At 37.9% G+C, this 17,673-nt stretch overlaps 1 long non-coding RNA gene across 1 annotated transcript; it reads left to right on the forward strand.

Moving 5' to 3' along the window:
• The first annotated feature begins 5,342 nt into the window (after positions 1 to 5,342).
• Positions 5,343 to 15,823, forward strand: LOC131504490 (uncharacterized). The gene is made up of 3 exons (XR_009258020.1): positions 5,343 to 5,488; positions 13,795 to 13,912; positions 15,664 to 15,823. It is a non-coding gene; the product is annotated as an uncharacterized LOC131504490 (long non-coding RNA).
• Positions 15,824 to 17,673: the final 1,850 nt, after the last annotated feature.

Genomic DNA, 17,673 nt, shown 5'->3' on the forward strand with positions numbered 1-17,673 from the left:
TCAGACACCAGTTTGGTATTCGTTCACCGTTCAGATATGCAGAGAACTGCTTAGTTACATATTATATACTAATGTCTTCCAACCAAGATGAAAATACCTAACCATGCAGTACTCTGTGTGATTGCTATTACTTATCCCAGAATTACTGTTTTATTTGATAATTATGTAACGCGATAAGGTATACCAAGACAGCAGTCCTGATGTGTAAATAGGCAGATCCTTCTGGTAATTATATCTGTTTATCAGAGACCTGCTGTTTTATTGATATTTATTCTTTGTAATAGGGTCAATATATCTTGCTCTGTGTTCAGAAATGAGAGCATCCAAATGCCACTCACCTGTGACACTATTTTGATGTGAATCATATTTATTGTTAATTGAATTACAAAGTTTACACATATTTAGAAAATATATGCTCGATAATACATGAGTCTTAAGTACCGGAGACTCTATTAAATGCTTGGTCACTTTCAGTAAGTGTCTTATCAATTATATCTTTAATAATTGTTATATATCAAGATATGCTATTTGAGTAAGTGTTAATGGAAAGATGAGAGTTCTTTTTTTTTTTTTAATGTTTATTTATTCATTTTGAGAGAGGGAGAGTGTGTGCCTGTTAGTATGAATGGAGGATGTGCAGAGAGAGAAAGGGAGAGAGAGAATCCCAAGCAGGCTCCCCACTGTCAGCACAGAGCCTCACATGGGGCTCGATCTCAGAAACCGAATCTCTAGATCATGACCCAAGCTGAAATCAAGAGTCAAATGCTTAACCAACTGAGCCATCCAGGCACCCAGAGAGATGAGAGTTCTGATGCAAGGTAGGTTCTTCACGTTTATCCAAAGCAAAGGCTGTGATGATTGCTTCTTGAACATATATTTTAAATGTCTTGTGTATGTATATGAGAGGGAGAGCTCAAATTTTAATGGAACAGCTTTGTTTTGCTCCTCTGGGAAATAAAGGATAAATGCTACAGAGTTTATAGTAGATGCTAAATAAACATCTGTTGATCAGTGAAATCGTTGACTAAACAAAGCAAGGAAACAATGTAAACATAGTTATGTAATAAAAGTGATTCAAATAGTCTGTGGATTGAGTATTATGGTCGCTCACACAATTTAAAATCCAGATAACGTAAGGTGATTTTTGTCTTTGGTAATTTTCTCCTTAAAACTGACTTTTCTCAGCCTTAATGTTTTTAGGGAAAAAGGAAGATAAAGCATAGTTTACCTCTGGGGAACAGAAAGACTTTCATTATCTTATGAAAACAGGATGGTCAATAGAATCATAAGTTCTTAGAATATCCAAATCATGTCTTGGAGACGCTTCAGAAATACAGAGAATATTTTAGTCCAACTCTCCACGTTTTTCATTTCTAACTAATCGGGACCAGAAACAGAGACAACCAGAAAATACTAATGCTTCCAAAAGTTCATTCGAATTAAGAATTTTGACTGAGTTATGGTCTCTTATAATTATAACCCAAGGATTATTAGAGTCACTTCTTCTGGAATATGTTCTTAAGCATAAATGTGCAAATTAAAACCCCGGCTATATAGTACCGTTTTTACATTGCCAAGATGTTTGGTTAAAAGATAAAGTCAGCATGGTGCAATAGAGTCAAGAGACCTGCATTTTAGTTTCAAGTCTGTCCCAACTAACTATGCCTCTTGAGCAAATAACTTAATCCCTTTTTGTCTGTGAAATTCAGCCAGATTAGATCATCACCCTTGACTCTTTTGTTCAATATTTCAGAGGCGGTGTGGTATCTCCCTTAATAATCACCCAAATATTTTTCATATATTGAAAGCTTCCTATGTGCCAGTCAGTATGTTAAGTGTTTTGTGAGTATTTTTTGGTTGAATCCATGATTACTAATTCCATTTGCCAGATGAAGCTGAGGCTTAGAGAGGTTAAGTGACCTGCTCAATGCCTCACAGCTAATAAATGGTAGACATGGAGTTTCAGCCCATGTACTGTCAGAGGCTGAAGACACGATCATGTTGTGAAACTCAGGGTTTAAGCATTTAAACTCAGGGTGCATCACTGGTTGAGTTCCCTGGAAAGCAGGTTCCAAAGATAAAGATTAATAAAGATTAACAAAGATTTAGAAGGGACTGCCTTGTGGAAAAGAAGGGAGCAGGATTGGGCAGAGGGAGAAAGCGAGCTACAACACAGTCTCAACAATGTCTCAGCCAGTCCTTCTGGAAGCTCTGAATATGTCATGACCATTTGGGGTTGTCCAGAGTTCAAGTGAAAGGGTAGGGTCTTTATATCTCCTTACCAATTAATCAATTGTTTGGATACAAGATACTCTGGGAAAGAAGTGTGACCTTGGTCCAGGCAGATCTCTGCAGTGAGGCAATCCCTAAAAGAGGCTGTCATGGGAGTACTTTCAGCTCACAGCCCCCCTATAAGCTGAGGGAATAAGTTTTTATTCCTGAAGGGAAACCATCCAAGATGGAGGGAATTGCAAATACAAGAAAGCTGGGCTATTTCTACATGAAAGCAAAACAGAACTGGGAAGCAAACAGCATAGTCAGAGATGATTAAGTTTCAGGCTGGCCTGATAGGGGGAAAAAAATGAGCCTTGCTTGATACCTCCCCCTTTCTTTAAAAATACCCATTGTAAAACAATTTGCATAAATATAGTTTAGAATTTTGATGAGGAAGAGGTTAACCTTGCTGCTGCTACTGACCAAAGTGATGTCACTATGTGTATTTGAGGGGCTGAGCTGGCATATGGCAGCACCCTTAGGATAGGAAGCCATTCCAGTAAGTGACATCAAGAAGGAAAAGTACTGTGTATTCATTCCTTTGTTCATTTATTTATTCAGTGTAATTTAGTAGAAATATCATGAGTCTTGAGGTCAGAAATGGTTCAAATCCCAGTTCTGCCATCAGGGTAGATGTTATTTCTGTGTGTGTGTGTGTGTGTGTGTGTGTGTGTGTGTGTGTGTGTGTACCTGCTTAACATCAAGAGCCAGAGCTTCCCAATTTGTAAAATGTGGTTAAAATTAATTGATTAGATGAATAATATCAATCATATAGAATAATGTACTGTGAAAATATCAACCTTCTTGCAAGATTTCTGGCATATATTAGGTGTATGGTAAATGTTATTTCCATTTAAATGTTTCTTTCACATACAAATATGTTCATTCATCTACTTACCCTTTTAGCTGCCAGACTCTGAGAATACCAAAATATGATATAGTCCATGCTTCCTAGATTATCACATTCTGCAAAAGGAGAAATTGAATTGATATCTCCTGATGAACAGAGGTTTCAATCAGAGAAAGGGGATAGAGATTTTCTAGGAAGAAGTAATAAACTATTGGAAACAATCTGTCTCATTATGTTTTAAAGTTTATTTATTTATTTTTGAGAGAGAGAGAGAGAGAGAGAGAGAGAGAGAGGAGCAGGGGAGGGGCAGAGGGAGTGGGAGAGAGAGAGAACCCCAAGCAGGATCTACGCTCAGTAAGGAGCCCAATGCTGGACTCAATCTCATGATGGTGAAATCATGACCTGAGCTGAAATCAAGAGGTGGATGCTTAATTGACTGAGCCACCCAGGTGCACCCCACCCCCCACCCCCCCCCTGCCCAGTCTGTCTCATTCTCATATTTTGGGGGAATTTAGGTTCACTTTTTAGTAGTAAGCAACTGATTAATTTTCAGTCAATTCTTGTTATTTATCTTACTCAACTCATTGGCATCATTTAGCAAAGTTGATCACTCTTTCATGAATACTTTCTTCTTGGCATCCAGAATGTCATTTTTCTCCTGGTCCTCTTACTTTGCAGAATGTTCCCTCTCAATCTCGTTTGCTGGTTTTTCCTTGACTTCTTTACCTTATAACAATTAGAGTGTCCTAAGGCTGTCTTCCTATCTCTTCACATGACTACTCACACTCATTCCCTACCTGATCACTTCCTGTCCCTTGGCTTTCAATGCCAAGGGACATCTATATGCTGATCATTCCCCATATTGAGTGGTAACTCCAGCCTTACTTGTGAACCAAGCGTTGTTTTTCACAAGAACCAGAGTCAGCCTTTGAGAAGATGGGCATCATATCAACACTCCATAACATTCCTCCAAGCCCCACCAGCACCCATGTTTCTCATTTCATTTTCAGTAAAAGCCAAAATCCTTATGTGGTCCTGTAAAATGGTCTCCTTTTATATCTCTGGCCTAATCTCTACTCACTGCCTCTTCACTCATACTGCTGAAGCCGCTTTTTCCATCCTAGTCCTTGTTGCCGCTAGAAAATGCCAGTCAAAAAATCCAAAACCAAAAACCAAAAAACACCTAGATGGAGACTGAAGGCAACAGGGCAGGCTAAATCTGCCAGCATCTCTGCATCTGTTTCTTACTAAATCTAACCACACAGACCTTCCAAGAATCATGGCTATGCCTTTGCTTCCATCTTCCAGTTAAATAACCTCTTTGGGACAAGGAAAGGGATTCTGAGAAATGTAGTTGCAACTTATCCAAGTGGAAAAATGGCAAAACCATCCCGATTGTTACTATGCAAAACGGACAATTCCTTTGTTCATTTTTTCCACAGTTGCATTCCTATTTTCTACTACTGAAAGTGAGGAAACAATACAGCACAATAATTAATAGTAAAGTCTTTGGTACTAGACAAACCCATGTTTGAAATCCCAGCACTGGCATTTACTACCTATGGGAGATTAGAGAACTTAACCTTTCTTAGGTCCCAACTTCAAAGTAGGGTGGTAGTATAACTATCTCAAGGCTTGCTCTAAGGTATGTAAATCACCTAGAACCTGACAAATATCCCAAAGTGTTAGCTATTCGTATTCCTATTTAGTGAGTGCCGTATGCATAATAGTGACAGCTAAAGCAAATGCCAAAAAAAATTGGAAAGAGAATTATTGAGAGGAGGAAAGGGCTTGGCAAATAATTCATAAACTGAATGAGTCCCCAGCAACCAGTCTCACTGTAACTACAAAGTTCCTGGTGCCAAATTTAAAACGTTACTCCTCAGGAAATATCTAGGTAGCAACAAAGAGATAGCGAAAATGGCACACAAAGCACTGAAATGCAGCTAACCTTCCCCACATGTTTCACATGCCTTTGTCCTCCACTATCGTAAATATTCCTTCCAGTTGTAACCACTAAATGAAGGTAACAGGACTCTGAGACTGTAAGATCACCGTCCAGTAGAGTCTGAACTTTTCTAGGAAAAAGGTGGCACTGACATTCAAATCCACTCGTGACTCCTGAAAGAAAGCACAAGTTTTACCGAAATGAGCAGGAGGTCTCTGGCTAATTGTTACCTAGGAGCGATGCAAGTGTAACCCACGCATGTTTGTTCCGATGACATCAACTGAGGAGTAGAACAATGTCACAATAGCAGCGACACAATTGCATTTGTCAGGCTTAGCACTCACCCACAGCATTGTGGAAACCCCAGCTTATGCTCAAATTCCTTCTGACTCATCCAGGAATTCCCCAGGGAATGTGTCCTGTTTACTGCCAGGTGTAATCCTCCTATCTAATCTCTAACAGCCTTCTTCTCTCCCACTTCCAGCCCTAGAACTCTGAATCATCAGATCATATAGCCCTGTGCTATAGCAGCCACAGTGAGTTTCCTTCTGTTCTTGATTTCAGAGTCGGGGCCCAACACCAAGGAAAGAAAGCTGCTGTTCTCTTCCCCTCCTGCTGATCTCATAAACCTTGGTTTTCTTCGTCACACCAGGATAAACTGGTGTAGATTAGCTGCCCACTGTGACCATCTCCTATTGCTGTTGCTACTGGTAATGGTTCTGATCTGTGCTACTAACATCATCTTTTTTTTTTAATTAAAAAAAATATTTTTAGTGTTTATTCATTCTTGAGAGACAGAGAGACAGAGCATGAGCAGGGAAGGAGCAGAGAGAGAGGGAGACACAGAATCCAAAGCAGGCTCTAGGCTCTGAGCTGTCCGCACAGAGCCCAATACGGGGCTCGAACTCACAAACCGTGAAATCATGACCTGAGCTGAAGTCAGATGCTTAAATGACTGAGCCACCCAGGTGCCCCTAAACATCACCTTTTTGAAGGAAGAGGGAAGTCCTACATCCAGTTTTGGGTTCCATTTTGCTCTGTTCCATATGGTACAAAGCATGTGTGCTGCTTTATGCTATGTCTTAAACGTGATTTTTAGTGACCAGACTAAGTAATAAACTGGAACATTTTTTTTCAACTGAGTTTCTCAGTGAGAACCCTGTGATTGAAAAAAATATTTTGATAAGTTTCCATTGGGCCGTCAGGGTGGAGACTGAGACCTCAAGGGCATATTCAAACAATGGAAGATGCAAAAGACCAGAAAGGGGTGAGAAAGAGGAAAACAGTGGAGCACAAAAGGAGGAAGAGAGAAAAAAAAAAGAGACTGAAGGAAGACTGTGCAGTATCATATGACCTCTCTCAGTAACCCCCAAATCTTCAATTCAGTCTGCTAATTCTAGTAAGATTTCCCAAAAGCCTTGACTAATTGGATTTATTGAGAAAGTGGTAATGTTCTGCATTAAGGTTGACACAAGATGAAATTGGTATCATTCCAGGAGCCAGAGAAGTGATTTTCCAAGAGTTTCTAGATATCTTAGAAAGTTTTAGGCTTACTCTAAATGATGAAATTTGGATGTTTAAAGTAAAGATATCCAGATCTCTGGGAAAGAAGCATTATCACACATCACAAGAATTAAAAGATATTTTTGCTATCTCTTCCTCGTCCCAAGACTGAGAAAGCAGCCTGGATGGAGTAGGAAGTGGAGAAGGCTTTCTGCTTGCAACACACCCTGCAGCAGAGGAAATCCCCCTCCCTGATGCATCACCCACCAACCCTGGACAGAGTTCATGCTTCCGGACTCTCCCTTCCTTTAAGTCTTCACCATGAGATGAGATGTAAACTCTAAGCTAGAGGGTTTTATTGTATGTAGAACATGAGCATGAAAACTGTTACTCCTTGGTCAGATTTCCAAATCGTACATGATCCATTTGGTTGCAAATGTGCAAACGGAGAAAAAGGGAGCCTTCAAAAACTAAATAATCTGTAAAATGTGAAAGAATTAAATAGTTTGGCATTTAACTCATATTTAATTATAATTTGTGAAGTGGAGAGGAGAGTTAATATTATCTTCATCTTACAGATGATAAAATTGAAGTCCAAGGTTATTAACTATGTGACATGTTCTTATTTGTTTTGAATTCTAATAAAAGAGGTGAGTGCTGAATTTATTGGCCTGAGGTCAGAAGACTTGGGTTCTAGTTCTGCCCTTCACTTATTAGCTGTTAGGTTCGAGACAAATTACCTATCTTTCTAAATTAAAAATAATCATTATTATCAGAAATAATAGTATTTACTTTTCTAATAATATTAGGCTATTGTGAGGATAAATTAAATGGGACAAAGTATACAAAAAAAAAATATTTTCAGTTGCAAAAGTCTCCAGAAGTGTAATATTATATATTTTTTTCTAACATGACTTTACAGAGGCAAGTCTTAGACCCCCAAGAATTAAGAATATTAATACACTTCCATGTACAATTGGCAAAGTACACACATTCTTGATCTCATTTAGATCCTTGTTACATTTGAACAACAGTAGGGGTTACATCAGTTTCTTAGATGAATTTGAGGATTTATCTACAAAATGTAGTCAATTGAACTGGTTCCTCCAAAGGATATTGCCGTATGAAGTACTCTATTAAAGAATTTCTTTTTGATCCACTTCCTTTGAAGACATTACAAAAGTACCAGATCTTAGCAGCCGTTAGGCTTTATCAAGTCAATCCTTGGCTTTTCATGTCAGGTATGTAAACATTATTAAACATTAACTGGATCTTTGAGACTATCATGGCATCATATGACAACTTCATTGTCTCCATCTATTTTCATAATAAGTGAATTATAAAACTTGACCAGAACATGCCAGGCATTTATAATACCTCTGTTTTCCTACAGTTTTAGGAAGACAAAGAGAAAAACTATTAAATGCTTGGTCACTCTCAATAAGTGCTAGTATCAATTATATTCAGCAATGATTATTACCTGTCAAGAAGATCCTTTAAAATATGAAGTCCTCAGGCTCCCAATATACATGCACATATGGATAAAAAAGTTTCCTGTACAAGAGCATACAGATTTTTAAATATCTATGGTTCAGATACTTTAAACCATACACTTTTAACATACTGGATTCTTGATTAGTCTTCAATGAGGTTTCATTCTTTTCTAAAAGACAACTGAGTATTTTTTTCTTAAATATAAGAACCTTCATGTTACCACAAGCACCACTTACATAAATTGGCACTCAACCTCCCCTCAAATAAATTACAACTTTGAAATCCCTGCTTTTGTGAATATCACTATCTTTAGAATGGTCTACAAAGGTTGAACTCCTCTTTGATCAACCTGTTTCTTACTTCCCAATACTTAGTTAAATACCAGTTTTGTTAATTCCCTGTTCATTTACTTCTCATATGTATCCCTCTACGTCTGTGGCTACTCATCACCTCAAGCCTAGTGCTTCATGCCCCTACCTACATCACTGACATGTTTGTTTTCAACAGTACCAATAATGCCAATAAATGGCAGCCACTTGGGTATCCATGTAAAAGTATCAAGTCTTACTCAAGGTTGTATACTCTGTACCCTGAACTAAGCTTGCATTAAGTACTCAATTATTTGGTGACTAAATAGCTTGCAAAAGTGCAAGCGAATCTATTCAGATAGTAGACACTTGAATATCAATAATGAACATGATCAATAACTGTATTTTATTGTAAATAAAATGGGTCATTATCACCTTTTTCCTGGATTATGACAAAAACCTCCTCCCTGGTTTCCTTGCTTCTGCAGTCTATTGACAACAAAACAGCGAGAGTGATCATAAGTGATAAAAATATGTATTTCCTGGGGCGCCTGGGTGGCGCAGTCGGTTAAGCGTCCGACTTCAGCCAGGTCACGATCTCGCGGTCCGTGAGTTCAAGCCCCGCGTCAGGCTCTGGGCTGATGGCTCGGAGCCTGGAGCCTGTTTCCCATTCTGTGTCTCCCTCTCTCTCTGCCCCTCCCCCGTTCATGCTCTGTCTCTCTCTGTCCCAAAAATAAATAAAAAACGTTGGAAAAAAAAAAATTAAAAAAAAAAAATATATGTATTTCCTTACTCTGTTAGTTGATAGGGCTGAGTACGAGATCCCAATAACAATGAGCATGCCTGGGCACCAGATCTTGGTTTCTCTAATAAAAAGAACGAGGGATCTTTAGAAGTGGCTGATTGCAGAGTCAGGATAGGGAACATGCAAGAGTCTGGAGCATCTTATTGTACAAGAAGTTAGCGTAGTACCCAAATACACGAACATATCTGCTTACACAAGATGCAGGTGTTTCAAAGGGACACAGGAATCAACTGAAAGAGTTCTCAGTGGCAAAGCTGGAATGACTTGAGCAAAACAAAATAAACCATGTAGTATTGGATTATAACCCAAAAAAATACATGAATGAGGATAGCAAATCTCCTGTGCAGAACATTTCTGAATAACTTGTGCAGATAATGTCCCCTTGAGGAGCACAACTCCCTACCACTTAAATATAGGTTGAAAATAGTGTCTTTCTTCCAAAGGAAAAAAAAAAGAGTAACTTTATTGTGATGAAGTCTGACAAACACTACTTTAAGGCAAGTGATCAAGGTCAACATCAACAGTGGTAAGTCATGTTAACAGTATGTATCTTTGATATGATATTATAAAAGTGGCATTTAGCTTCTGTGGTCTTTCTCCAAAATCCCATAAGCTCTATCTAACCGTGAGATGAACATCAGATAAAATAAAATCTAAATTCAAAGAAATGCTATGCAATAACTGCCCAGTACTCTTCAAACCCTCAAGGTCACCCAAAATAAGGAAAGTCTGAGAAACATTCACAATTTAGAGAAGTCTAAGGAGGTATAATAATTAAACATAATCCAGGATGCAGTGTCCTAGATAGAATCCTAGAACAGAAAAAGAGCATTAGGAAAAACAAAGGAAATGTGAAAAAAGGATAAAAAAACAAATGAAGTCTATCCTTTATTCACATTTCCTTACTTTTTACTTAATGTCCTGTAATATATCCCTGCCTTCACTCAAACGATCTTAGAAGGTCTAGAAAATCACGAGTGACATACCAAAAATTATGCTCTGTTTGGAAGTTTACTTGTCTTCAGAAATAAGCTATGTCTTCCTTAACCATTGGTTTCAGACTCACTCTTAGTTTCAGTTACAGTGCAAAATGTGACATAAACAATAAAATGAGATAAATGCCCTTTTCTTCCTGATGTAGTCTCTTTTCTAAACATGGTTGTGTCAGCAATAGAGAGGAAAAACAAATGCTAGCTAGTTCCATTGTATTTTCATAGCATGCTCAAAATTCTGACTCAGCTTCTTAGAGTGCCTTCTCTAGTCCAAAAAATGTATGGATTCTGTAGATCACAGAATAGCAATAAGCAAAGTAGTGAAGAAATACTTTGTGTACACTGTTTCAAGGTAGATTCTGAAAATTCCATGGGAGTGCTTTCTTTGGAGGAGTAAGATGGCGGAACAAAGAGAAACAGAAGTTCTCTGTCACTCTGCTTCCTAATCTATCATTCTTATTCCTACTATCAATAAACAGTCACTGAGCACTTCCTACATTCTAGGCACTGAACAAAACTAGGCATAGTCGGCAGGTGCAGAGGACAAAAAGAACCATCTCTCAGTCCAGAATCTTTTCACACAATTGAGAGTATAAGAACATCTAAATTTTAAAAATTAAGATAAGTGCTATAGTCATTCAAAATAGTAGGGTTCAACAGAAGAACGTTAGAATTCCTCTCAGACCTTTTCGTTCTCTGTAAAATAGAGGAAATAACTACTTCATGAGGTTAAACATAATGTGTACAAATTGCCCCATAAGGGGCCTGGCTTATAGGTGGCTGCTGTAAAATAATAATAGCTATGACTTATGAGAGTTTTCTATGTTCTAGGTATCATCTAAGCGTTTTACATACATTTACTTATTTAATTTAAAAACAACTATATGAGGGGCGCCTGGGTGGCTCAGCCGGTTGAGCGACCGACTTCGGCTCAGGTCATGATCTCACGGTTTGTGAATTCGAGCCCTGCTTCGGGCTCTGTGCTGACAGCTAGGAGCCTGGAGCCTGCTTCAGATTCTGTGTCTCCCTCTCCTACTGTCCCTCCCCTACTCATGCTCTGTCTCTCTCTGTCTCAGAAATAAACATTAAAATAATTTAAAAAAACCCAACTATATGAGGTGTTTACCTCATATAGTTATTTAATTTTTTTTTATTTTTAGAGACAGAGAGAGAGAGCACAAGCAGGGGACAGGGGCATAGGAAGGGAGGGAGAGAGAGAGAGAGAGAGAGAGAGAATCTTAAGCAGGCTCTGTGCTGAGCATGATGTGGGACTTGATCCCATGACCCTGGGATCATGAGCTGAGTTGAAATCAAGAGTCAGATGCTCAACCAAATGAACCATCGAGAAGCCTTGAGGTAAACACGTTCAATATGAGGAAACTATGGCACAAAAACATTAAGTATCTTGCCCAAATTTAGCGTGGAAGTGATATGTGAGCATGAAAACCTAAGGATTCTGGCTTCTGAGCCCATACTTAAATGCATTGCTGTATTATATGATACACGCTGGCCACAGCTTGATTAGAGGGGAGGAAGTATCTTCCTTAAGATCTTCTCTATATTGTCTATCATGCACACTATCACTGGATCATGCATTGCACAAAATGAATCTTTGATTATAATTTTCTTTGACATGGCCAAGTACAGTGGAATGCACATGGGCGTTTAGAACCAGAGAGGTTCAGGATTAACTCCTGGTTTTTCTGCCTACTTGTTGAATGACCTGGACACAGAACATAAACTTTCTGAGGCTCATTTGAAAAGCAAAGATAATATCTATTTCTCAGAGCCAATGTAAACATAAATAGCACATGTCAAAGCACTATGAAAACTGTAAAGCAGAATATAAATGCTGGTTATTATTATTTGTCTGTCATCTTCAAGGCTCTCTACGTCTGGCTTCAACTTCAGTTTATACCTCAGTAGTCTCCTTGACAACCAGGACTTGTGACCAAATATGTCCTGTTTTACTACTTAGGTGGTTTTATGTATGCCCTTAATTTGTTCGAGAGCAGAGAAGAGACTCAGCCACTAGGATCACAAGGGTCCATATGCAGCCCACACACACTTCTCAGGCATCCGTGATCTGGTAATATAAACTCATCCAGCCACTGTAAAGCTTCTGACAGGAGGCTTATACATCACCCAGGGGTTTCCTAGGACTCAGAAACAGTCAATGTGCACTATTTATGGGCAAATATCAGGTCAAAAATCAAGGATAAATAGAGAAACAAGGCCAATCAATTGGCCAACCAACAAATAAATAAAGCCAAAACCTTTAGGGATAGTGAAAAGAATACTCCACATTAAAAAAAACAATCAAGAAGATAGGCCTGTATAATTAAGAATTGCTGATACATAATTGAAACTTAAACTATGTTCTCAATAAAATAATAAAAACAAAGATTCTCTGAAATTTAAAAAAAAGCAATTACAAGATAACACACTGAAATGAAATGGAAATTAGCTGCCCTACAGAACTGACATAAGGAAACTAACAATTCTGTGGTGATATTAAATACAGCACACCACAAGTAACAGAAGCATCCCTCACACTGCTGAAGTGCAAAATCAGTCTGATCTTTCTGTAGGGCAATTCTGCCATGTAGATCAACACACTTGAAATTGTGCATATCCTTTTACCCACTGATTGCATTTCTGATCTTTTATTCTAATAAAATACTCTTTGGAGATGTATGATGTTATTGCTTAATAAGAATGTGTATTTAAAATGCTAGGCTTTTGTTTTTTTCCCTCTTTTGCAGAAATGGATACAGACTTAATACTCTGCAATCTGTTTTTTTTTTTTCTCCTGCAGCCTATTTGAAATTTGCTTTTCTGTTTAAAAGTTAGGCAAAAGTTATGAATAAATGTAGTGTTTGTGCTTTTATACATTCTAAATGGTCATAAAGAAAAGTGTGGAAAGATATACACCAAATATTGGTCATAAAACACTTGGAGAGTATACGAGGGAAAATTTGGTGGGAGAAAAGAGAGAAGAAGGGGAAAGGAAAATCTGTTGGCTATTTCTTAGTAGATCTCTATGTTGCCAGGCATTTTTCAAAAAGGATATATTGCTCTTATAGTTTAAAAGCAAAAAAAAAAAAATCCATGAAACATTAAGGAGTGCACTAGTCATGAGCACTGGGTATTGTATGTAAGTGTTGAATCACTAAATTATACACCCGAAACATATTACACTGTATGTTAACTAATTTAAGTAAGAACTTTAAAAAATTAAAAAGGAAAAAGAAAACATCTATGAGATGTTTTTAAAACTTTTATTTAAAAAAACAAAAATTGGGAAACCGTAATAGATAAGGTAAGACTAGCTGCTTAACATATTAACTCCTAAATCTTAGTGAATTACAACAAAGGTTACTACTTGCTCGGGTTCAGTGAGGATGTTTGGTGGGCACCCTTCCATGTGGTAAAAACAGATCCTGTTATTTCCTTCATATGCCATGTCATACCTCACTTCTTGGGAGTCCTTTGCTCTCTGTAGACAGAGGATGGGGGAAGACAAAGGGGAGAGGAGGGAAGGGGAAGGAGTCCATTAAAGATGGGTTCTATGAGTGGTGCATATCATTTCTGCCCACTTCTCCTTTAACAGAGAACAGTCACGTGGTCCTAACAAGATTCAGATGAATGCTGGGAAATGCAGAGGATGCAGGGGAATACAGAGGAAGGCTGGGAAACAGTCATGTGGTCTTAACAAGATGCAGAGACCCAGGCTAAGTAAGTAGCCACTTCTCAGCAACATCTCAACATCATGGGAAGGGACTGCAGCCTTTGTAGACAGCTTCTCTGCCACTCAGTTTAAATGTCTAAAAACATGCTATTTGGCTAAAAATACATTAAAAATATATTAATATTGGGTCATAGAAAAACGTGTAGTGACATGAGAAGATATTTGTTACACCAACAAATTTGTACGGGGTTGTAAAATACTATAATCATATTTTAGTAAAAAAAATAGAGGAGAATACATATTTGAAAAAGAGAGATAGATTATATATATGTAAATATGTAAATTCCTTCCTGATTTCTCCCTATGGAAATCTTTCTAAAAGTTGAATTAATGGGTGAAAAATATTTTTAAGGTATTGTGCTATTTTGTTGCTTTCTTATTATCAACATAACTGCACTGGAAACATTTGAAAAATACATCATACCATGATAAAGAAGAAAAATTACCCACACGCCCACCCAGAGGATATACACCAAAATGTTAACGGTTATTAACTCTGAATGTAGATATTATGAGTGATTTTTATTTTCTTCCATGGGCTTTTTAGTATATTCTAAAATTTTTGCAATGTGCTTGTATCACTTTTATTGTCAGGAAAATTGAATACTACAAAAAAAATATTCCATCTGCTCCTTCAGTAATTTTTCAGAAGTTATCTTCTCCAGGAAATGTTACCTGAACAAGCCAGTTGTAATTAAGAGCTCTTTTCTCATGTTGCGGCCAAAGGAAAAGCGTTAAGATAATGATACCAAGTGACCTCCACTTGGCATAGTGATATACCGCACAGGGACCCAGGGTGTGGACAAGAGCCTGGCTGGGCTCCCTAGGGGACTATCGCATTTTGAGAAAATTTTTTAAACTCTGCGTGCTTCAGTTTCCTCATCTGTAAAATGAGGATCATTAGAGCATCCAGCTCACCAAATTACAGGTAGAATTAAGTGGGTTAATACATACAACCCCTTTAGAAAAATAGAGGCGGGTAGTGACACCGCAGTACACATCAGCTATCATTATTATTATTACTATTATATTAAATACTTATATAAATTTTTATCAAATCTTACTTTGTAATTCTAATACTTTTTTTTTTACTTTTACTTTATTATACATTCTTTCAAGTAAAAACCATGGCTTCATGTCTTTTTACAGCTTTTATGGCACTTGTACAAAATTTTGCACACTTTTAAATAAAATATTTATTGAATTTCTCAGTAAATGCATAGAATAGACCAGAAAAGCCTCAAGGTCAGGTGTATTACAGTAAGAACTTAAACATAGATGTTTATTTCAGAAATCTGCTTCAGGAAGTACCATAGATAGTGGACTTTATCAGTAAAAGTCAAAGGGAAGAGATTACGGGGAAGAAGGTGAAGGGGCAGTCACACTGATTTAAATAGTCCTGAAGGGGGGGTACCTGGGTGCTTCAGTCAGCTGAGCCTCCAACATGGGTTCAGGTCACCATCTTGCGGTTGGTGAGTTAGAGCCCCATATCGGCTGGCTGCTGTCAGCCTGTCAGCCCAGAGCCCACTTCTGATCCTCTGTTCTCCTCCCTCTGCCCATCCCCTGCTTGCACTCTCCTCAAAATGAATAAATATTTTTAAAAAAAATAGTTCTGAAGGAGGACAATGGCACTCAGAATAACCAAAAAAGAAAATGACAGCAGACTCCTCTGATCATGTGTCTCTGAGGGAAGTGGTAGTATCATTTGGATAACGAGTAGCAGTATCATTTTTTTCAGGGACAATAAGAGCACCTGAGAATTCTGTGAGATTCAGAGAAGGTAAGCAAATTGCCCAGGCCAACGCAACCAGTAAATTGCCAAATAGGATTCAGCCCAAGTGTGTCTGACCACATGGACTGTGCCTTACGTGATCAATATTTGATGACAGTGTTTCCCCCAAGGTAGGTAACGAGCAGACAACTCTGCTAGTACTGAATCTATTTTTTGTTTATTTATTATTCGGTTTTACAATTTGATGCTTATTTTACTTAATTATGCTTTGCAAAATGGATTAAGTCCTTTAAATCTGTTATAAATAAGTCTCTTCCTCTTACATCAACAATGCTGCTTTGTTATTTCCCAGGGATTTCCCTGGGTCCGGTCCCCAAATCCCAAGTTTCCAAGACCGTGCTGCTTTTCTCACCAAGCTACTCCACAACTCATCACCGATGGCCGCGGAAGGGCAGTTTAGGGCTCAGAGTGCTAGAGAAGTCACAACCCACAAACAGAGGAGGCACATTGCCAAACCTTCTTATTGGTTTAGCGTTAATAAATAGTACCCTGAACCAATCTGCACTGGGATCCTTCAGCTTGTCGCTGAATAATTCATGGTTAATTTTGGCCCCCACCAAAAGATTTACAGTGCATAATCTCTTAAGTACAGAGATTGTAAGTATGTCAGAGGGTGTATTTAAAGCTTCACTGTTGTGTACAGTACATTCAACTTTGCCAATGAAAAGATCCACAGAAAAATTGATGTATTCTTATCCAACTTGTGATTAGAGAATGCGTGTAAATAAAAAATGACATCTGATACCACCAAATGTCTCCCTTACTATGCTTGGTATTCGGAACTCAGAAATGCCCAAATAAATTGTGTGAAATCACTTTCAGAAGGAAAAAGAAAACTAAAAACAGCTTTCTTTGCCTTCCAGTTTTAGACTCTTGAGTCTAAACTTTGAACTAGTACACTGTTTATTCTAGACATCAGTGTAACAACATTACTGTCCTAAAAAAGATGTATATTTCTATGAATTGACAGTATTGTGTGACATAGGAGAAAAGCACCCTTATCAGGATTTAGACAACCCTCAAACCACTGTCACTGAACAAAAGTAGAATGAGCAGTTCCCGAAGCCCCCATCTGAGCATCAGAGGCAGAGCCAACGGCAGTTACGTCCTTCTAATTTGGTCTTTTGAGGAGATTCTAACCTGTATGCACTGCTGTTAGTATGCAAATGATACCTTTGACAGAGATGTCACTGTACATGGTAAAGTTTTCATTATAAAAATCTGAACTTTTATACAAAGAAGAGAGAACAAGAGCTATAATGTCTTGTTGAAAATTGCAAAAAATATAATACAACTCAAATAGATAAAACGAATATGCAAGGGATATCTTCTCCGTCTAATGGTTCTTGATGAGATAAACATTGAAAGATTCCCCATCCTGTGGCAGTAAGCAGACCTTTATCCATTTTCTTGGATCTCAAGGCAATATTATTTATTCATGACTTCTTGACTTTAGGAAGAGAAATACCAATTTGGAGAACACAACTCCTTAAGGAAAAGGGGAATCTAAATCATCTCAACATTAGGAGCATGTTGCACAAAATAACAGGCTGCTTTGTCCAAACACAGCAGGATTCTACTTCCCCTGGCAAGCACGTTTGTAACATACATTTCTAAGCCATATAGGTTCTATTGTCTTTTTTTTTTTCAAGTAAAGATTGGTCAAACAAACCAACAAAAATACATTTTCTTCCGGAAGAATATGAACAAATGTCAAAAAAGCAAGCACTTAAGTTACAATTGCCCCCAGGCAAACGTAACTTCATGCTGGGCTTATGCTACTATCATAAACACCACACCACAGGAAATCACTAACACTAACCATGACCAAGCCAGTCGTGTCTTTCCAGAATTTAAGGCATAATTGCCTTAATGAACTCACACGGTATCTGAAAAGTTTCCAGTGTGGAACCATTCACTAAAGTAAATTCTGTTCCATAGAATGGTGTTCTGTGT

Source organism: Neofelis nebulosa, chromosome 2 (genome assembly GCF_028018385.1).
Source record: "Neofelis nebulosa isolate mNeoNeb1 chromosome 2, mNeoNeb1.pri, whole genome shotgun sequence".
Taxonomy (NCBI): Eukaryota; Metazoa; Chordata; class Mammalia; order Carnivora; family Felidae; genus Neofelis; species Neofelis nebulosa.